Source organism: Phyllobates terribilis, unplaced genomic scaffold (assembly GCF_046119375.1).
Source record: "Phyllobates terribilis strain yellow unplaced genomic scaffold, ASM4611937v1 Scaffold_17__1_contigs__length_24005725, whole genome shotgun sequence".
In the NCBI taxonomy this organism is placed as follows: Eukaryota; Metazoa; Chordata; class Amphibia; order Anura; family Dendrobatidae; genus Phyllobates; species Phyllobates terribilis.
Window position 1 is genome coordinate 21,238,173 of NW_027362777.1, and position 22,588 is coordinate 21,260,760.

Consider the following 22,588-nt stretch of genomic DNA (forward strand, 5'->3'; position numbering starts at 1 on the left):
GTGTACGGAGCGGAGCCGCGAGTGTACGAGGTCTACGGAGCGGAGCCCCGAGTGTACGAGGTCTACGGAGCGGAGCCGCGTGTGTATGAGGTCTACGGAGCGGAGCCGCGCATGTTTGAGGTGTACGGAGCCGCGCGTGTACGGAGCGGAGCCGCGCGTGTACGAGGTGTACGGAGCGGAGCCGCGCGTGTACGAGGTCTACGGAGCGGAGCCGCGCGTGTACGATGTGTACGGAGCGGAGCCACGCGTGTACGAGGTGTATGGAGCGGAGCCGCGCGTGTACGAGCCATATGGAGCGGAGCCGCGCGTGTACGTGGCGTACGGAGCGGTGCCGCGCGTGTACGAGGCATACGGAGCGGTGCCGCGCGTGTACGGAGCGGAGCCGCACGTGTACGAGGTGTACGGAGCAGAGCCGCGCGTGTACGAAGTGTATGGAGCAGAGCCGCGCGTGTACGAGGTGTACGGAGCGGAGCAACGCGTGTACGAGGTGTACGGAGCAGAGCCGCGCGTGTATGAGGTATACGGAGCAGAGCCGTGTATGTACGAGGTGTACGGTGAGCTGAAGTTTATGTGTGGGGTCAGGAGGGGTTTACAGTGTGGATGTAGCAGAGCCGTGTGTGTACGAGGTGTACGGAGCAGAGCCGCGCGTGTACGAAGTGTACGAGGTGTACGGAGCGGAGCCGCGAGTGTACGAGGCATACGGAGCGGTGCCGCGCGTGTACGGAGCGGAGCCGCACGTGTACGAGGTGTACGGAGCAGAGCCGCGCGTGTACGAAGTGTACGGAGCAGAGCCGCGCGTGTACGAAGTGTATGGAGCAGAGCCGCGCGTGTACGAGGTGTACGGAGCGGAGCCGCGCGTGTACGAGGTGTATGGAGCGGAGCCGCGTGTGTACGAGGTCTACGGAGCAGAGCCACATGTGTACGAGGTCTACGGAGCAGAGCCACATGTGTACGAGGTCTGCGGAGCGGAGCCGCGTATGTTTGAGGTGTACGGAGCCGCGCGTGTACGAGGTGTACGGAGCCGCGCCGCGCGTGTACGATGTGTACGGAGCGGAGCCGCGCGTGTACGAGATGTATGGAGCGGAGCCGCGCGTGTACGAGGCGTACGGAGCGGAGCCGCGCGTGTACGTGGCGTATGGAGCGGAGCCGCGCGTGTACGAGGCGTACGGAGCGGAGCCGCGCGTGTACGAGGCGTACGGAGCGGAGCCGCGCGTGTACGAGGCGTACGGAGCGGAGCCGCGCGTGTATGAGGCGTATGGAGCGGAGCCGCGCGTGTACGAGGCGTACGGAGCGGAGCCGCGCGTGTACGAGGTGTACGGAGCGGAGCCGCACGTGTACGAGGGGTACGGAGCGGAGCCACGTGAGTAGTGTAGCAGTCCTATGTATCGTCAAACTCAATTTGACAGGTGCCACGCCTCCTATTAAAGTGTATCAAAGTGTGTAGCCGCACCCCTCCTCCACATCCCCTATCAGGTCCTGTGTTGTATCTTCAGCATTCTCATTTTATATGAGTTTTATAGCCTCAACATTTTATTCTCATTTTATATGAGTTTTATATCCCCATACTGTTAATTTGATAGTGTGGATCTTATTGCTTGGGCATATTAACTATATGGCCAAGTTACAACTACCGCCAAGTATATAAAGTGTGTGTTTTATATGGATGTAAAAAGCAAAGACACAGTAAAAGTATTAAAAGATTTTATTGTTCTAAAAATAAATACATCTCAAAGACATTTCAATAATATAAAAATCCTTACAGAATAGTATAAAAAGTATCACAAGTACAATTAATATACATCATTACAATTCTTACAAAATAATATAAAAAGTGTTACATTCACATGTACCAAACTGCATGTAATAATAATAATATACATCATTACATTTCTTGCAGATTAATATAGAGTGTTACAATTCAGTCAGATCATTTATCCAATACATCACTTACATCGTGAGCCACATGGATTGTAGTAATGGTAAAGACCGTTTTTTAGGCAGCAAAGTTCCTTGTGCGATACCTAATGATGGAGAGTGTAAAGATTGAATAGCGCGGGTTGGTGTGGATAGCGTCCGGGGTGTAGATACATTGCTACCTTCACTGAGGCTGAGTTCACACGATGCGTATTTCATGCGTTTCCGCGGCGTTTTTGCAGTTGCTCAGTGCCTGGATCCCCTTCCCTGCTGCACTTCAAGCTCACTTGCCATCTTTGAGCCTGTTACAGAAGAAGAAGTTACCCAGCTCCTCGCTTCTTCTCAGCCTATAACCTGCAACAGTGACCCCATTCCTTCACATCTCCTGCAGTCTCTCTCACCGGTGGTCACCGCTCACCTGACTAAAATATTTAACCTCTCTCTTTCTTCAGGTATCTTTCCCTTTTCATTTAAACATGCCATCATAACCCCTTTATTGAAAAAAACATCCCTGGACCAGAACTGCACTGCTAACTACAGACTTGTCTCTAATCTTCCTTTTATCTCTAAACTCCTGTAACGCCTGGTCCACTCCCGTCTAATCCGCTATCTCTCAGATAACTCTCTCCTCTACAATCTGATTTCCGCTCTTTACACTCCACTGAAACTGCCCTCACTAAAGTTTCTAATGATCTACTAACAGCTAAATCCAAAGGTCACTGCTCCCTGCTGATTCTCCTGGATCTCTCTGTAGCATTTGACACTGTGGATCACCAGCTCCTCCTCACTATGCTCTGCTCTATAGGCCTCAAGGAAATCGTTCTCTCCTGGTTCTCCTCCTACCTCTCTGACCGCTCCTTCACTGTATTTTTTACTGGCTCCTCTTCCTCTCCTCGTCCCCTTACTATCGGAGTTCCGCAGGGCTCAGTCCTAGGCCCCCTTCTCTTCTCTCTATACACTGCCCCTATTGGACAAACTATCAGCAGATTTGGGTTCCAGTATCATCTCTATGCTGATGACACCCAATTATACACTTCTTCCCCTGACATCACCCCTACCCTAATACAAAATACCAAGGATTGTTTGTCTGCTGTCTCTAACATCATGTCCTCCCTCTATCTTAAACTGAATCTCTCCAAAACTGAACTTCTTGTGTTTCCCCCCTCTACTAACCTAACATCGAAATTACCTTGGAGGGCTCAACCATAACTCCCAAGCAGCACGCCCGCTGCCTTGGGGTCATTTTCGACACTAACCTTTCCTTTACTCCCTATATCCGATCACTCACTTGCTCTTGTCACCTACATTTTAAAAACATCTCCATAATCCGATCTTTTCTCACCTTTGAAACTGCTAAAACTCTGACTGTCGCTCTTATTCACTCTTGTCTGGACTACTGCAACTCTCTTCTGATCGGACTCCCTCTTACCAAAATTTCACCTCTCCAATCCGTTCTGAATGCGGCAGCCAGGGTCATATTTCTGTCCATCCGCTTCACCGATGCCTCCACCTTGTGCCAGTCATTACACTCGTTACCCATTTGCTACAGGATCCAATATAAACTCATTGCTCTCACCCACAAAGCTCTCCACAGTTCTGCACCACCTTATATCTCCTCTCTCATCTCAGTCTATCGTCCTACACGTGCCCTCCATTCCACAAACGACCTAAGACTAACATCCTCCATAATCTGAACCTCGCACATCCGTCTCCAAGACTTCTCTCGTGCTGCGCCAATTCTCTGGAATGCTCTACCCCAGGTGATCCGATTGATGCCTAGCCCCCATATCTTCAAGCACGCTTTAAAAAACCATCTATTTAAACAGGCCTACCACCTCAAATACCCAGTAAATTAACTTCCCTGTTCCCTCCTAAATACTATTCAGAATCTGCTCCCAACTGTTTCTGTCTCTACACCCTCCATGCACACGATAACTGCACTCGATACTTGATTATTGCACTTAAACATATGGGTTGATGACCTGATCATGCAGCTATATATGAAAATCCTGATTTACTATAATTGCCAGATCTGAAAGAACAAGCACTTTTCACCTATTGTGTCCCCCCTTTTCCTTGTAGATTGTAAGCTTGCGAGGAGGGACCTCACTCCTGATGTAACTGTTTTAACTGTCTCACCTTGTATTGAATTTATTGTCTGTACATGTCCCCGCTTAATTGTGAAGCGCTGCGGAATATGTTGGCGCTATATAAATAAAAATTATTATTATAATTATTATTATTATTATTATTATTAAAAAGCACCATGTACTTTGTGTTTAAAGTTATTGTGCGGTTTTTCTTACCCTGACAAAACATGTCTTGTATCAGGTAGAAAATGCTGAGATTTCTGTGGTGTTCATACTTGGTAAATGCTTTTTCTATCTCACAGTTTTCGCTAGTGCTCTCCATGAGATCATCAACAATAGTCAAATTTACCTTGTCAGGAGGGAATAAACCATCATCGACAAATGTATGTGGCAGACCCTCTACAAATCTAATGTGGGGAAAAGAGAGAGAGATTTCATCATATAGTTTTTGCCAGCACGAATAAAACCAAACAATACTATCGGGTTTGTGAGAAAAATGAGTTTCAATATTATGTAACAGCTGTTTTACAAAATGGCTCTTTCCAGAATTAGACGGGCCTGCTAGAATGCAGGAGAATGGTTGTTGTAGCCGTGGATCCATCACAATCCCCAACTAATAGCCAAATGGCAGGGTGGTGAAATCGTCTAATAGGCGCCGCTTTGTGTAAACGCACTCTTGTGTTTTGCGCAATGGCCTTGTTTCAATGTACCAGTACTTTTTATTTCTCACAATGCCTGGCTGTTCTACGACAATACGCTTCTGTATTTCTGTGTCAGAATTACGCGGGTAGTCCAGAACTAAATCTTTCAGACTGCTAAAATTAATAGATTGAGTGTTTCCGACATTTAGTGTTATGCCCTTAACTTTTAAGACTGTTTTACCAGTGTTGAGTTTGTATCCGTAAGTTTTGGGACCCGCAGATACAAACTCTGTGATGTGAGTGTCATCGAGTATATCACTGGTCAGTTCCCCCAGGTAATCGCCTAAAGTCGGCTGCCACTCACCTTCCCTCTGCACAAAAATAACTGAATCTGTGTCGTTATAAAGACACCTCTCCTGCAGCTGGTCCAGCAGAGAATAGAGCTCTAGCCGGGCATACGCGGTTGTAAAACACGCTATAAAAATGTTTGTGTTTTTGTTGACGGTGTGATGGCCTTTTGCATATTTCCAGTTAATGGTCGCAGTTTCATCATCAATGTAATGTAACATTGAAATGTCGTAGTAAGGTAGAAACACATACTTAAAAAGCTTATCGGGGTCACTAACAATGCTGGTACATGATAAATTAGATCGCAGACCAAACTTTCCCCATAAAGAATTTAAGAAAAGTTTAGAGATTCTTCTCTTAGCCGGATTCACACCTATATTTTCAGGCCGTAATTGTACACCTTCTTTTTCAAGAAAGGCGTCAATGTACTGCTTTTTTCTTGACTACATCAGTGCACCAGCTAGGATAACCTGAGGCCTCCTGCTTATCACAAAGATGTAATTTAATGTAGAGCGCAAACAGATCATCAGTTGTGTTAGGAAAATGCCATATTTCATAGATGTGGGCAATCCTGTACCCCTTTTCTACAGCCATCTCAAGTTCTATAGTGCACCATGTACCGGTCAGGGCGCGTTCTTCATCACTATGAGTGCAAACCTCGGTCTGCAAACTTACAGCAGATGTGTAGCAAAGGGGAAACATTAATTTTTTGTTGAGTTTTACAGGCAGCACAGGGAAAAACAAATTTCTTGGCTGGTAGACCTTGACTTTAGCAATACCAAAGTATTTTTTAATGAAGCCGAAATTGTCATAGAGGATATCTGAGTGACCTACAGGGTATGTTTTAGTTTTGTTTACAAAGGGATACAGACTGCTGAAATCATAGTAATGCAATGTCTCTCCATCCTCCAAGCGGTGATAGAGTTTAGTGCCGTTGGTTCGGCCGCCATAAAGAGCATCTCGTGGGTCTAAAGGTGTTGGGAATTCCAATTGGAGAAGAAATGTTTGAAGGTTAGAATCTTTTTCAACCATTTCATTCCAGTCATGCTCCCACATCACTCTTACTGTGTACCCGCAGCACTGTAAGTAACGCTTTTTAGCTAAAAATGCAGAATATAACAGCCCATAGGAAGTATTTGTTACCTTATTTGTGTCATTATAACACATGGGGCAGCCGTGGTAAAAAAAACCCTGAAATTCAAATGCTACGTGTTGCTTGTTAACATAGGTGTACCCGTCTAGAAAATATTTCCCGACTTGTTTTTCGCCACCTCTCAAAGCATGCCGAATGACAATGTTCTCAGAGAGTGCTACATACATGAGCCACTGTATAGCGGGTGATGAGTAGCGCTTTTTTGTCTTGTGATAATTATCACCGGGTAAAATGGTAATGGTCTTTTTTGGAAGAAATTTAAACCGGTACATTAACAGGTGGATATGGCAGAAGAAAGGTGTATAGATATCCGCGCTTCTCCGTATGAAAAGATGATCTGGTGATCAGAGGGTTAATGGAAATATTTTTTATTAATTAACTACATTCATACGCATTTCACGGACGTCCTGTCCGCTTCCTCAGTGAGTAGCTGATGGCCGGAAGACCTCCCATTTATAGGGCACCTCCTCCAAAATGGAGGTGCCCGTGCAAGGTTGTTGCTTTGTGTGCTAAACTTTGCTTCAGCCCTCAGGTCCTCCTACCAGTCCAGTCCGCCAGCCTGACTACCAGTCCAGTCCACCAGCCTGACTACCAGTCCAGTCCACCAGTCCATAAGACATATTTTCAGTTGTTTCACACTTTTTTGTTAAGTATATAATTCCACATGTGTTAATTCATAGTTTTGATGCCTTCAGTGTGAATGTACAATTTTGATAGCTATGAAAATACAAAAAAATCTTTAAATGAGAAGGTGTGTCCAAAATTTTGGTCTGTACTGTATATTAAAAGTAAAATTTTAGAAAAATATTACACCAATTGGATTTGACAGTGAACAAAAAGATGTTATCATTCTAGTAGTTTTTGTTCCCTCTTTTTAACCTTTTTTTTAATGTGTTGTTCTTTTAAGAAATATATTAATAAAGATTGATACACTTTTTTTTAAAAAAATGGTGTATACTTCCCATCTATGATAGGTTGTCTTTAATTATGGAAGTGCCTTAAAACTGTTTTGGCCTTATTTAGGTTGAATTTACTGTTTAGTGTGGTTGATCAGATATAAATTGTCAGTCTGACATTTGCACAAGTTGAGGTTTTAAGTTCCGTTTTTGGTGGAACAGGAAAATAAAAAAAAGAGGAAACAGATGTTAACCCTTTTACCCCCGAGGGTGGTTTGCACGTTAATGACCAGGCCAATTTTTACAATTCTGCCCACTGTCAATTTATGTGGTAAGAACTCTCTAACGCTTCAACGGATCCCCCTGATTCTGAGATTTGTTTTTTCTTGACATGTTGTACTTCATGATAGTGGTAAAATTTCTTCGATATCACTTGCGTTTATTTGAGAAAAAAATCTGAAATTTGGCAAAAAATATAAAAAAATTCCCAATTTTAAAAATTTGAATTTGCCTGTCCTTAACCTTCGTCAGGCTGCATAATTTTACAACGTTAACAGGCTGCAGAGGTACAATTGTACCTTCATATATACCTCCACTGTGGGAAGACTTTCTCCTTTACTTGGTTTCAGAAACTAAAGTTCATTCAGCTACAAATGTTATGCTGATATCTATTGGCCAGTTTTGTTACTGCTCACTTATGCTGCTGTCAATTAAGTTGATTCAAACTGGGAGTGGCTTCTACTTCTCTTCCTGCCTCCCTCCTCTCAGTAGCCATTTTGCTGTTCATCTCATTGCTGTGAGCACACACATTTCTAGGCTTGTGAAGTCTTCAATTTCTTGGATACGAAGGTAGGAAAGTCTCACAGCATCTAACAGCCAGTTATACCTTCATTCGCCTTATGTGGGGACAGAACAGTCAGAAATTGTCTTTGAGCCTGGACTTGGCTTACATATATTTTGTATGAAACTTATCACTATAGGTATGATTTTTATACGAAAAATGGATAATAATTAGTATCTACATATTGTTTTACGATGTTTTACTTATATTCAGCACAAAATAAAGATGGTGGCTCTGTTACAATTTTCCTATTGGTCGAAAAAACAGTCGAAGATGGAATGAAAATTCTGAAACCGTATACGGTTTACATAATATATAAATGACATTTATAAATAATTATCACTAGAAATAATTTACTTTTTTATCTGCACTTTAGAATCGAGTTTCATTCTACTTGCCACGTGTTACTGAACTAAATTACAAAGCCAAAATTCATCTACCAAGTCATCATGAGTGATAGTGATGCTGGATCTAGTTTCCGCCATAATCCAAGAAAACGTGTTTGCAGGTTAGTATCATTTTGTGAAAAGCCAATAATGTAGTATTGTGAAGTATTTCGGAAAATTATTTATTTTTCATTTTTTCATATTTACAGATTTACGTCTGATGAAATAATGCGAATGCTAGAAGAATCTGATTCTGAGCATGAGGAAGAACCATATGTTGCATCTGATGATGAAAACTATGTACCACAAGTGGATGTTACTGAAGAAGATTCAGACATTGAACAAGAAATGGTCATAGAGCAGGAAAAAGAATATGACTCAGACGAAAGTGTTGAGGATGAGTCTGTGCCTCAAAGTGCAGGCGACATTTGGACTGCTAAGGATAAAACTCAATGGTGTAGTGATCCACTGCCAAATGCACAAACAAAATCTCGTAATGTCCTACGACAAAGAGGTGGCCCTGCAGCAATCAGCAACCTGTATACAGCAAAAGAGCTATTCAAGTCAATCATGACTCCCGAGATGTGTGACATCATATTACGAGAAACGAATCGAAAGGCCAAGAGAGTTTGTGATGCTTACAACAACGAACTGGTACAACGTTTTCCTGATTCTTCTGAACGGCCACCACAAAAAACATTCAAGCAATTTACTGAAACTGAACTCCATGCATTTTTGGGCAGACTGATTGCTGCTGGTGTGCACAGAGACAACAAAGAGAATCTGGAGGAAATGTGGAATGTTGCTGGTCTGCCTCTTATACGTGCAGCCATGTCTCGTGACCGCTTCAAGGTGATACTCAGATTTATGAGATTTGACAACGAAAATACACGTGCAGAACGTGTGCAAACAGATAAAGCTGCACCAATACGGGACATCTGGATAATGCTGAACAGAAATCTGGAAAGAGCCTACAAGCCATATAATTGTATCACCGACGACGAGCAATTACCTTCAAAACCAGCTAAATATGATATAAAGATTTTATGGGCTTGTGACTCGTCAAACGCCTACCCATTACAAGGTCAGCTCTACACTGGGAAACCAACTGATGGTCCTCGACAAGTAAACATTGGTGAACGAACAGTATTGGACCTAGTGAGCTCGTATAAAGGCTCTTGAAGAAATGTCACCACCAATAACTTCTTTACAACCATGGAACTAGCTAAGGTATTGAACTCCTGGAACATGACACTAGTTGGTACAGTGAGAAAAAAATAAAAGGTTCCTACCTAGCAACATGCAGCCTGCCAAAGAAAGGCCTGTAAACTCGACAAATTTTGCCTACAATCATGATGCAACAGTCTGTTCATATGTACCAAAGAAGAACAAATCAGTCGTGCTTCTATCATCTATGCACATGACGGGAGAAGTTGAAGAGACACTAGCAGCCAAACCAGAGATAATAAAATACTACAACAAAACAAAAGGCGGAGTTGATGTTATGGATAAAATGTTGGGAGAGTACACTGTGAAACGACGAACATTACGTTGGCCTCTGGCATTTTTCTACAATATGAATGACGTCACTGGGTTGGCATCCTACATCATCTACAGAGAACACAATCCAAGCTTCAGGACAAAGGATCAACGAAGAAAGTTCCTGAAAGATCTCGCAAATCAGCTGTGTATGCCTGCAATTGAAGATCGTAGTACAAACCGAATGATGATGAGAAACCATTTTCTTCGAGGTGCAGTAGAAATGGTGCTTGGACGATGCATTCTGGTAGCATCGCAAGCAGCAGCTGGCCCTCAAATACCTCATGGTAGTCGTGGACCCTCCCCTGTTGTTGGCAGTTGCTATGTCTGCCGAGACCTGAGGCGAAAACAACGTAAGACTAGAAAGTCTTGTGTGGTTTGTGTGAAACCCATTTGCGATGAACACTCGGTAGCAAAGACAACATGCATTACTTGCGAAGAAAATCAATAAAAAAAGTTTCTTACATTTTCTTTTATAATGTAAATGAACAGTTTTTTTACTTGTTTATAATAATAAAATAGCATTATCATAAAAAAAAAATAATATTCTTTTTTCTTTGCATTATCTTCATTCAAAATATATGAGGGTACATTTGTACCTATGCAGCTTGTTATGGATGCAAAAATATCTCGACCCCTTATCTCGGAAGGGGGTGGAGATATTTTATTGAAATTTGGCCAATATATTCTGGACCAAAACTGCAGAGATGTCACGAAATTTCAGCCCTCTACGGCTTTTCGAAAAAAAGTTATTGCAATTTTAAAACGGAATAGTTACAATTGTACCTACTCAGCCGGACGAAGGTTAAAACAGAGAGATATGTCACACAAAATAGTTAATAAATAACATTGCCCACATGTCTACCCCTTAAGGACCAGAGCATTTTCCGTTTTTGCGTTTTCATTTTTTGCTCCCCTTGTTCCCAGAGCCATAGTGTTTTTATTTTTTGGTCAATATGGCCATGTGAGGGCTTATTTTTTGCGGGACGAGTTGTACTTTTCAACGCCATTACTAGTTTTACCATATCGTGTACGGAAAAATGGGGAAAAAATTCCAAGTGCGGTGAAATTGCAAAAAAAGTGCAATACCACAGTTGTTTTTTATTTATTTTTTTTACTACGTTCACTGAATGCTAAAACTGACCTGCTATTATTATTCTACAGGTCATTACGAGTTCGTAGACACCAAACATGTATGGGTTCTTTTATATTTAAGTGGTGAAAAAAAAATTCCAAAATTTGGTAAAAAAAAAAAATAGTGCCAATAGACCTGTAGCGTCTCCATTTTTCGGGATCCGGGGCCAGGTGAGGGCTTATTTTTTGCGTGCCAGGCTGACGTTTTTATTGATAACATTTTGGGGTAGATCTGATGTTTTGATCGCCCGTTATTGCATTTTATTGCAATTTTGCAGCGACCAAAAAACGTAATTCTGGCGTTTAGAATTTTTTTCTCATTACGCCGTTTACTGTTCGGATTAATTCTTTTTTCATATTGATAGATCGGGCGATTCTAAACGCGGCAATACCAAATATGTGTATGTAGGGTTTTTTTTATATATATTTTATTTTGAATGGGTGAAAGGGGGGTGATTTAAACTTTTATATTTTTTTAATTTTTTTTTATATTTTTAAAAACTTTTTTTTTTTCACCTTTTGCATGCTTCTATAGTCTCCATAGGAGACTAGAAGCAGCAACTATCTGATCGCCTCTGCTACATACAGGGGATCAGCAGATCCCCTGCATATAGCAGAATTGGTCCTGTGCTATGAGCGCCGACCACTAGGTGGCTCTCATAGCGACCAGCTCATGACAACCACAAGCGTCTGCTGCAGACCCTGGGTTGTCATGCCCACCCATCGGTGACCCACGATCACGTGACGGGGTCGCCGATGGGCGGAGCTTAGGACGCGCTTCCCGGAAGTGCGCGTTAAATGCCGCTGTCGGAGATTGACAGCGGCATTTAACATATTAACAGCCGCGGGTGGATCGCGATTCCACCCTCGGCTGTTGCGGGCACATGTCAGCTGTAAGAATCAACTGACATGTGCTCGGTTCAGTGCGGGCAAAGAGGTTAAATTATTTATTTATCATGAATCAAAGAGTGAAGGCATATCAGAAAAACATCAATGGCTGAACAATAACTGTAAATAGGATTTTACAGGAAAATCGAAATTAGAGAGCAAAAAGAAGTGCCAGCTGTAGCAAGATAAAGGTTAGACTGAGTTCCGTCAAAGAATAGGGAAAACTTAGAAAAATTATTCAGATTTTTTCTATAAACACGAATAAAATAAAATCAAATGTAACAATTTTAGATGATTCTATAATAATGAGATTAACAATAGAGTCAGAGTTAACGAGTCTAGTCATTTCTAAAATCTTAGGTAAGGGAAGGAATGAAGATAACTAGAAAATGGGAAGTCATAAAAAAGAAGGGAAGGAGGGAGGGAGATTTAGAGGGTGGTAAGGAATAGGTCCATAGATAAGTTAAAGATTTGACATTTCAATAAATAAGATCTAGATGATTAAGGGGATAAATTTTACGGATTTCCTAAAAGTTTCCCATGGAGACCAGATTTGAGCGAAAAAGGAAAAGTTTTGTTGTGCAAGGGCAGCCACCTCTTCAATATGATACAATTGGTCAATTTTAAGAATCAATTGTTTCTTGCTTGGGATGTTGGCTGTGCGCCAAAGTGTGGGAATAAGGAGTTTACTTGCAGATAAAATGCAGATGTCTAGTTTTGATTCATATTTTTTATTTGGGTCTATTGGTAGATTCAAGAAAATATGTTCAGGCGTTAGAACAACATGCATGTGAAGAACTTTCGACAGGATTTGAGATACGATTTTCCAAAATGCTTGTATGGTCTGACAAGACCACCAAACATGGAGGTATGAACCTTTTTCACTTTCACATCTCCAGCAAAGATCTGAGGTGGTAGGAAACCATTTGTGCGTCTGGAGAGGTGTGGTGTACCATTGGGTGATTATTTTGTAGTTATTTTCTTGGACTCTAATGCATTGTGAAGGGCCATGGGAGAATTTATAAATCTGTTTAATTAGAGGTTCAGTGAAAGTAGAACCTAATTCTTTTTCCCATTACAGCAAGAAAGCTCTTTTCGAAGAAGCATCTCTTGTAATCAAAATATTGTAGAGGGATGAAAGTACTTTTTTCGGGATTTTTATCTGTGAGCACATGGTTTCGAACACAGTTAGCCATTTTGTGGGATTTCCTTTAGTTATGATTTGTCGTATTGTCTTCTTTAAGGATTCGCAATGGATAAAGGTGTAGTTTGACATTGTGGGAATTGTCTTTTGTTCTTGGAAGGAGATGAAGGAGCCTTCATTATATAACTGATCAATTAGAGGTGATGTAGCAGAGGTTGTGTCTTTTCCTCAGTCTCTTGCTATGATGTCTGATAGTCAAGCTAGTGGGGACGGGGTTGGAGAAAGGTGGGCCGCAACTAATTTCCAGCATTTGGCCATTGTGCATGTAAGGAGGTTGTGGAATGTAATTTTATGCGTAAGTGTAGAGGGGGAAAGGATAATTGACCGCAATTGGATGGGAGACATATGTTCCTCTAAGGAGAGCCAGGGTTTCTCCTTTCGTTTCCTTACCCACTCAATAGTCCTAGACAGTGTGGCAGCTAAATAATAGTTTTATATATTGGGAGCCCCCATGCCTCCATGTCTCTTTGGTAATGAAAGGATGTGTGAGTTAAGCTTTGGTCGGTGTTTGTTTCAGATGTAGTTAAAGAACGCAGAGTTGATTTTGGAAAGGAATAATTTTGGAAGAGCGATGGGTAACATTTGAAAAAGGTAGATGAGTTTAGGCAATAGGATACTTTTAATAAGGTTTCTTCTACCAATCCAGGAGAAAAATGGGGCCTTCCATTTTTTTTGTTTGGTCTAGAATTGAAATAAGGAGTTGTTTGTAGTTCAGGTCAAAGAGATCTTTATTGGATGTGCTAATCTTAATGCCCAGGTATTTTATATATTTACTAGCTATTGAACCTGTTCTTTGCCTGGGTGGCGAGCATTTTTATTGGTATATGGTCTCCCATGCTGGTATGTGCTGTGCTGCCCCCATCCTGTCTCCACCATCCCATCCTGGTATGTATGGCACCCCTCATCCCCATCCTGGTATGCATGGCACCCCTTATCCCTATCCTGGTATGCATGGCATCCCTCACCCCCAAGCCTGGTATTCATGGCACCCATCACCCCCAATCCTGGTATGCATGGCACCCATCACCCCCAATCCTGGTATGCGTGGCATTCCTCATCCCCAATCCTGGTATGCATGGTACCCCATCCCTCATCCCTATCCTGGTATGCATGGGCCCCTCACCCACATCCTGGTATGCATGGCACCCCTCACCCCCATCCTGGTATGCATGGCACTCCTTATCATTATCCTGGTATGCATGGCCCCTTATCCGAATCCTGGTATGCATGGCACCCCTCATCCCAAATCCTGGTATGCATGGCACCCCTCATCCCCAATCCTGGTATGCATGGCTCCCTCATCCCAAATCCTGGTATGCATGGCTCCCTCATCCACCATCCTGGTATGCATGGCACCCCTCATCCCCCATCCTGGTATGCATGGCACCCCTCATGCCCAATCCTGGTATGCATGGCACCCCTCATCTCCAATCCTGGTATGCATGTTACCTCTCATCCCCAATCCTGGTATGCATGGCACTCCTCATCCCTATCCTGGTATGCATGGCCCCTCATCCGAATCCTGGTATGCATGGCACCCCTCATCCCAAATCCTGGTATGCATGGCACCCCTCATCCCCAATCCTGGTATGCATGGCACCCCTCATCCCCAATCCTGGTATGCATGGCTCCCTCATCCCCAATCCTGGTATGCATGGCTCCCTCATCCCCAATCCTGGTATGCATGGCTCCCTCATCCCCAATCCTGGTATGCATGGCTTCCTCATCCCCAATCCTGGTATGCATGGCACTCCTCATCCCTATCCTGGTATGCATGGCACTCCTCATCCCCAATCCTGGTATACATGGTACCCCTCATCCCTATTCTGGCATGTATGGTACCCCTCATTCTGGTATGCATGGCACCCCTCATCCCAATTCTGGTATGTATGGCCTTCTCATCCCAGAAACTTGGTATGCATGGCACCCAATCCCTCATCCTAGTGTGCATGGCACCCCTCTTCCTCATCCTAGTATGCATGGCACCCCTCATCCTGGTATGCATGGCACCCCATCCCTCATCCTGGTATGCATGGTACCCCGAATTCCTTTCCTGGTATGTATTGTACCCGTCTTCCCTATTCTGGTATGCATGGCACCCCCCATCCCCCAATCCTGGTATGCATGGTCCCCTGACCCCCCAATCCTGGTATGCATGGTCACTTCACCCCTCAATCCTGGTATGCATGGCCCCCTCTTTCCCCAATAATGGTTTGTGTGGAACCCCTCATCCTGGTATGCATGGTCTCCTCACCCCCCAATCCTAGTATGTGTGGTACCCCACAATCCTGGTATGCATGATTCCCTCACCCCACAATCTTGGTATGCATGGTCCCCTCACCCCCCAATCCTGGTATGCATGGTCCCCTCACCCCCCAATCCTGGTATGCATGGTCCCCTCACCCCCCAATCCTTGTATGTGTAGTACACCACAATCCTTTGGTAATGATCACGAGCTCTATTTCGAGCACCAGAAAAGCCGAGTTCGAAAACCACTAAGCACACACTCCATATTTCTCCCCAGCTACTGGTTAACATTATATTCATTTTTTTAATAATTATTTTTCTAATATCATAGAGAATAATTGTGGCAAATATTGTTAGAGACTAACTATAAACCATTGGGATATCATTCCCCTTTTTTCCAAATATATTCTATTCTGATCAATGAAACTCTTGGGTGGCAGACAGCACTGTTAAATAGAGTTGAGCCACCCCCGTAGTGTTCGGGTTCGGTTCGTCGAACACCGGTATGTTCGCCGAACTGTTCGTCGAACACCGTTAAAACCAATGGCAGGCGAACAAAAACACATAGAAACACATAGAAAACACCTTCAAAGGTGTCCAAAAGCTGACAAACTGCTCAGAAGACACAACTAACACATGGAAAAGTGACAAGTACATATAGTCATGCAAAAATAAAAGAGGTGGAGGAGTAAAAGGAGGGGGGGGGGACACAGATATAGGCATGTCATGCCCTTCTAAAACCAAGAAAGGCTGGAGTAAAAATCTAAAATCAGCCTACCAACACCCAGACATTGTGACAAGAAAATTAAAAAAAGAAATATCTTTAGGTAGAATGGCGGTTCCATTCAGAACACTTTCCTTACAAGACGTAGTGGTATCCCCGTTGGGAGTGGTGCCAAAAACGGAACCCAATACATTCGGACTAATCCACCATTTGTCATATCCAATGGGCAGGTCAGTAAACGACAACATCGACGCGGAACCAAGTACAGTAGTATATACTGTACATCCTTTGACAAGGCAATCAGGCGGGTCAAGAAGTTGGGAAGGGGCACCCTAATGGCCAAAACAGACATTGAGGGGGCACCTATTGGGCTGCTTCTGGGAAGGAGCATACTATATAGATCGCTGTTTGCCCATGGGGTGCTCCAGATCCTGCTCACTATTTGAGGCGTTTAGTTGCTTCCTCGAATGGGTTGTCATGGACGTTTCTAAGGGGCCACAGATTATCCATTACCTCGACAACATCTTATGCCTGGGCCCAAAAGATTCGCCACAGTGTGAATACACGCGGTAGTCCACCTGTGAGAAGGAGAGAGCTGGAGGGAGAGCAGACACCACAGAGCCGAGGGGTTAGATGGAGAACGGAAGAAGGAAAGAGGGCGAGGGAGGTAAGTGAGTACGGTGGAAGGCTGACCTGAGCTCCCCCACGTTCCTGCTGGACGGGGAACAGCCCTTGGAAGAAAAGCTGCTTGCGCTTCCCTTTGAGGTTACGAGCGTGAGCGGGCAGAGGGACTACGCTGGAGTGCGAAGCCGACACAGCCAGTCCGTTCCTGCCCGTGCGATCTCCGTGTCGCCGGGTTTGTGCCAGAGCCGAGGTGGACCCTGACGGCCAGCCCCCCCCTCCCAAAACAGGTGCCTGTCCACTGGTGGGTCGAGACCCCCCGCGGTGGAGGCAGGTCTAATCTCTGTAATTTAAATTGGCTCTGTAATTTGAATGAGTACACTTTGAATCCTTTTACAAGGATCTATTGGAGGGCAAGTCTGATGCCAGCAGCCGCAGTAATTCCAGCTCCAGTAGCGTCCACTAAAGCTGCTGCAGTTAAAAAGCTTTTATAAGGATCGAGCTTGGCGGAACACCGAAAGGCGTGCTACCGCCAGTCCCAGCCCCTCTGCCTTGGGGAGCCTCCCCGATGCTCTTCACTGAGTGTCCCGGGTGCCCGAAGCATTTCCTTTGAAAAAATTAAGTGTCCAAACCACAGGTGGTGTAGCTTGCTTAACAGCTGGGCTACTCCACTGACTAGCAGACACTGCTACTAGGCCCAAAGTATTGCCTGGGCTAGATGCAGTTAAAAATTTGTAATTAGATCTACAGGCGATGGCTACTCCGCTGACTAGCAGACACTGAAGCTTTGGAGCAGACCTCTGATTCCCAGGCTATAGTATGAGTAAACAGCTCTTCAGACTCAACCATCTGTGTTACACCAAGCCATAGTGTATGTAGTTTCTTACGGTTAAAAGGGGGGCCTCTACTTAGCTTTTGGTGACAAATGTTACAGATAACATGAGTTGGGTCATCCTTAGCGATCTAAAAAAATGCCCAGGCTATACAAGGTTTAGAGCCCATGCGACTCTGCTACTAGCAATACTAGCAAATGATTGGCTGGTTTAGATGAAGTAAAAAATAGTTATTAGATACACAGGCGGTGCAGCTTGCTTCACAGCTGGGCTACTACGCCCAAAGTATTGGTAGACTCTATACTAAATAAGGAAGGAGTCACTGACTGTGGTGGCCCCTCCTCGGGCCGTGGCGATTGGTCATCCCCTTTCGCTGCCCCTTACTCAACAAATTCACAAACATCTCCCGTCGGTTTGGAGTCCCATTATGCCCAACAAAAACCATAGGCCCCACAACAAAGCTATCGTTCTTAGGCATCGAAATCGACACCACAGCAAGGTTGTTCCGTCTCCCATGGGAAAAAATACCAAAACATTACACCTGATCGAGGGTTTTTGCGCAGTATGGAAAGTAACACTACAGCAGATGCAAGGTCTCCTCGTGTTTGCGAGCTGGGTGATGCCAGTCGGAAGGGTTTTTTCTCGTCATTTATCGCCCGCAACAAAAGGGGCATCAAAACCGAGTCATAGAATCAGAATCAGCAGGCTGCTACGGACGGACTTAGAGGTGTGGAAAACCTTCTTATAATCATTCGGTCACACATTATTTATGTCAGCAGAACAGTCCAACATTGAACTAAGATTATTCACCGGGGCGGCAGAATCAGGCGGATATGCAGCGATACTAAATAACCAATGGTGCACAAGCTTATGGCCTCTGTATTGGGCAGAACAAGTGCTGACAAAAAAACAGACACTCCTGGAACTCTTCCCAATAGTGGTAGCAATAGAAATATGGGGCGCGCGCATGGCTAACAAAAATATACGCTTCATAACAAAAAACACCAGCCTAGCGCACTGCATTAATAAGATGGCATCATCGTCTCTCCCAGTGCTAGGCCTACTACACCGGCTAGCATTCCTGTGCCAAAAACACAATATATGGGTCCGCGCTAGCCTCGATGCTGAGGCGTCTAACGCTGCTGCTAACGCTTTATCACAATTCAATTGGCAGATTTCCACAGAGCTCCTCCCCAACACCCACCCATCAGGCAACAGTTGCCCGCCCTCCCTATGGGATCTAGTGGCGAATAGTTGATGCCATTAATAAGAGCGTCAGTTGCCCCGTCGACATGGCAAGCATACGGTAAGGCATGGGAAGAGTGGACACGACTAGTAGCAGCCAGACGGGTTGACCAATGTGAACAAGCCAGATTACAAGTCACCATAGAATTTCTCCACCAGCTAATGATGAGGGGCATATCAGGGGCATCAGCGCAGCGATGGCTGACCGGAGTAGCATTTCACTTCCAACTACTGAATTGGGGAGATGTGACAAAGAGATTCATCATCAGACAATCCATAAAAGGGTGGAAAAGGGGTCAGCCAAGTCAGGAATGTAGACGTCCCGTCCCGTTTCACTAAAACTGATTTCTCACATCTTATCCCTAACACCATTAACATGACACTCACAATTTGAAGCAACACTACTGTCTACTGCATTTGTGATCGCCTTCTTCGGGGCGCTATGCATAAGCGAATTAGTCCCTCAATCCAAAATTAACACCAGTGGAGGCTTATTAAACCAGGACGTAGTCATAGCCAATAATGCAATATGTCTACGCATACGCAAATCGAAAACGGTTCCAGCGGGCAGGGGCACTTGGGTACTTCTACAACTCACAAATGGTATGCTGAGTCGGGTAACAATAGTAAAAATATTTATAACCATCAGATCACAAAGTAATTTCTTCCTATCACACATCGATGGAACGCCATTATCAAGATACCAGTTCCAAGCTATATTTAATAAATGCATAACATCGGCAGGGAACCACCCCAAAGATTATGGGACACACTCATTCCGCATAGGCGCGGCCACGGAAGCAGCAAGAGCAGGACTGTCACAAATGGAAGTTCAGAGGATAGGGAGATGGCGATCCACGTGTTTGGCGACAGACATAAGACCGGACTTGTTATCCTAACGTGGTTTGTTTCTTTTACAGGTGACGCTAAGCCAACAGTGTGGGTGATAGGCCACTCGTGTATATATATTGGGCAGAAAAAAGGGCGAAAGTCTGCCCAGGTGGGAGGAAATTAGAGTTTCATAACACATATTTCAACTGGAGAGGTATTAGAGGCCTGCAATGGCCACAGGTACTAATGGAGGTAATCAAGGTAGGGAGAGAGGCAAGAGGTCCGGTCATCTAAGTTATACAGGCCGGGGGAAACGACCTAGGTTATCACAAGAGCGCATAACTAATGGCAATAATGAAACTAGACACTGAGCGCTTCAGAGAATTTTTCACAAAAATAGTCAGAGATTGTGCCGAGCACGGTATGGCAAGGTGCCCGAGACATCACGGCCATCGAACGAACAAGGCGGCTAATAAATATTTGGATGCCAAAATTTATAAGAGACACAGGCGGACAACTGGAAGGAGATAAAGCAGGCCTCATACGGCCCAACTGTGTTCACTTAATGGATATTGGACTGGACATATTCCTGTCAGGACTCCAGGATGGAGTGGAACAAGCGTTAAGAGTGATGGATGGGGGTCAGAGTCCTGCATGCGAGTACGCAGGATCCTCCGTGGCCTGGAAATAGAAAGGACATGTTGGAGAGTTACACTTGTTGGCCAACTTGCCGTTGTGGAGACTGGAGACACAGGGCATGCTGCAACAAGCTGAATTATTTTAGAAATAAAATGCATTTCTAATGGAATGAGTATAAACGGTTAATAAAGCTGTGACCAACCCTCACACATCCTGTTGTAAGAGTTACATGATTGTATTGTCAATGAAAGGGGGACGGTAGGGGGCTGAGCGTCTGGGTTTGGTTGGGGGTCCCCACAGTCTGCGTAGGCTAGATGCAGTTAAAAATCATTATTAGATACACAGGCGGTGCAGCTTGCTTCGCAGCTGGGTTACTACGCTGACTAGCAGACACTGAAGCTTTGGAGCAGACCTCTGAGTAAACAGCTCTTCAGACTCAACCATCTGTGTTACCCCAAGCCATAGTGTATGTAGTTTCTTACGGTTAAAAGGGGGGGGACTCAACCCACCTGTAATTGACGATGCCAACATCACGTAAAACACAGCAAGGGGACTCCAAAAAGAGTCTCCATTTTTTCCAAAAATTTGCGGCACACACACCACTTAAGTGGCATCAATTGCCCCAGAGTTGCTTAAAACGGTTGGTGAGGTGATTTTAACAAATCCTCAAGCTTTTACTCTCCCCAGGATGACACGGGTAGAAAAGTCCTTGCGGATCCATGATTTGTTCATCTTTATGAACGTGAGTCTGTCTACATTGTCAGTGGACAGCCGCGTGCGCTTATTTGTCAGCACACCACCAGCAGCGCTGAACACACGTTCAGAGAGAACGCTGGCTGCGGGGCATGACAAGATCTCCAAGGCGTGAGTGGCGAGCGCCGGCCATTTATCCAGATTGGAAGCCCAAAAAGAGCAAGGGTCCAGTGACACAGTCATGGCTTCAATGTTCACTTGGAGATACTCCTGTACCATCGTCTCTAGGCGTTGACTATGTGTCTGACTTCTTGTCTCCTGTGGCCTTGCAAAGGATGGGCTAAAAAAGTGGTGAAAGGATTCCGCAAAATTGCTGTTACCAGCAGATACTGTGTTTCTTTTATGGTTTGAGTGCTGAAGACTCAACAGTCCCACGGTTGGAAAGTTAGAACTGTGAGATTCACTACGTGCACCACTGGTGTTTTGTGGAAAAGCACATGTAAGATTCTGCAACAGTGTCTGCTGATACTCCTGCATGCGTGAATCCCTTTCTATGCCAGGAATTATTTCGGCAAATTTACTTTTGTACCGGGGATCTAAGAGTGTAGCTACCCAGTAGTCAGGATTATTTTGAATTCTGACAATTTGAGGGTCATGTTGCAGGTAGTGCAGCAAGAAGGCACTCATGTGTCTTGAGCATTCAGGAGCACCAAGTCCCTGTTGTGTTGGTGGCGAGGTAAGAATCATGCTTCCTTCCTCTGCCCTCTCCCCCCAACCTCGCACAACAGAAATGTAATCAAGGTCTCCCTCATCTGATGAGTCTTCCATGCCCATCGCCAGTTCGTCCTCCACTTCTTCCTGGGCTCCTGCACCTTCCTCACTAGTTTGGCTGCTACCATGCGCCCTGGTTAATCCCTCTCCCCCACCCGCCCATGCCTGCCGCCTTGGTGCTGCCGACCGTCTGGACCTTGCAGATGTTAGCCCTTCCGCATACAACTCCTCCTCCTCTACTTCCTTCACCTCCTCTTGTCCCACTACCTGACTCCGAATTCTGTTTAACATGTGCTCCAGCATGTAAATCACGACAATAGTCATGCTGACAATGGCATCGTCAGCACTAAACATCTTCGTCGCCATTTCAAAACTGTGCAAAAGGGTGCATAGGTCCCGGATCTGAGACCACTCCTCCAGCGTGATTTGCCCCACCTCTGGATCTCGTTGGCCCAGGCTATAAGTCAGAACGTATTGCACCAGGGCTTGTCGGTCCTGCCACAGTCGCTGCAACATGTGCAGAGTTGAATTCCACTGTGTTGGCACATCGCATGTTAGCCGGTGAAGTGGCAGGCCCAACGACTTCTGTAGAGATGTAAGTCGCTGAGCTGCGGGATGCGAACGGCGGAAGTGAGCACACAGCGACCGTGCCCTCTGCAGAAGGCCATCTAGTCCGGGATAGTGGGCTAAAAATTGCTGGACAACAAGGTTCAACATGTGAGCCATACAAGGCACGTGTGTGATATTGCCCCGGCGAAGGGTCACACCCAGGTTTGCAGCATTGTCGCACACTGCCTTCCCTGGTTGCAGGTCCAGTGAAGACAACCATTCATGAAACTGGTTCTCCAGAGCTGACCACAACTCCTCAGCTGTGTGACTCACATTTCCCAGACATTTCAAAGTAAAAACCGCCTGATGACGTTGAGCCCTGCTGCCAGCATAGTAAGGAG

General features: G+C 44.9%; 1 protein-coding gene and 1 long non-coding RNA gene across 3 annotated transcripts in view; both read left to right on the top strand.

The window, feature by feature from the left end:
- LOC141176132 (uncharacterized) overlaps positions 1–22,588 on the top strand; it is a 725,229-nt gene that overhangs the window by 432,340 nt on the left and 270,301 nt on the right. The gene's annotated exons all lie outside the window — the stretch shown is intronic.
- LOC141176148 (uncharacterized) lies at positions 1,176–8,631 on the top strand. The gene is made up of 3 exons (XR_012253102.1): positions 1,176–1,360; positions 8,260–8,391; positions 8,479–8,631. It is a non-coding gene; the product is annotated as an uncharacterized lncRNA (long non-coding RNA).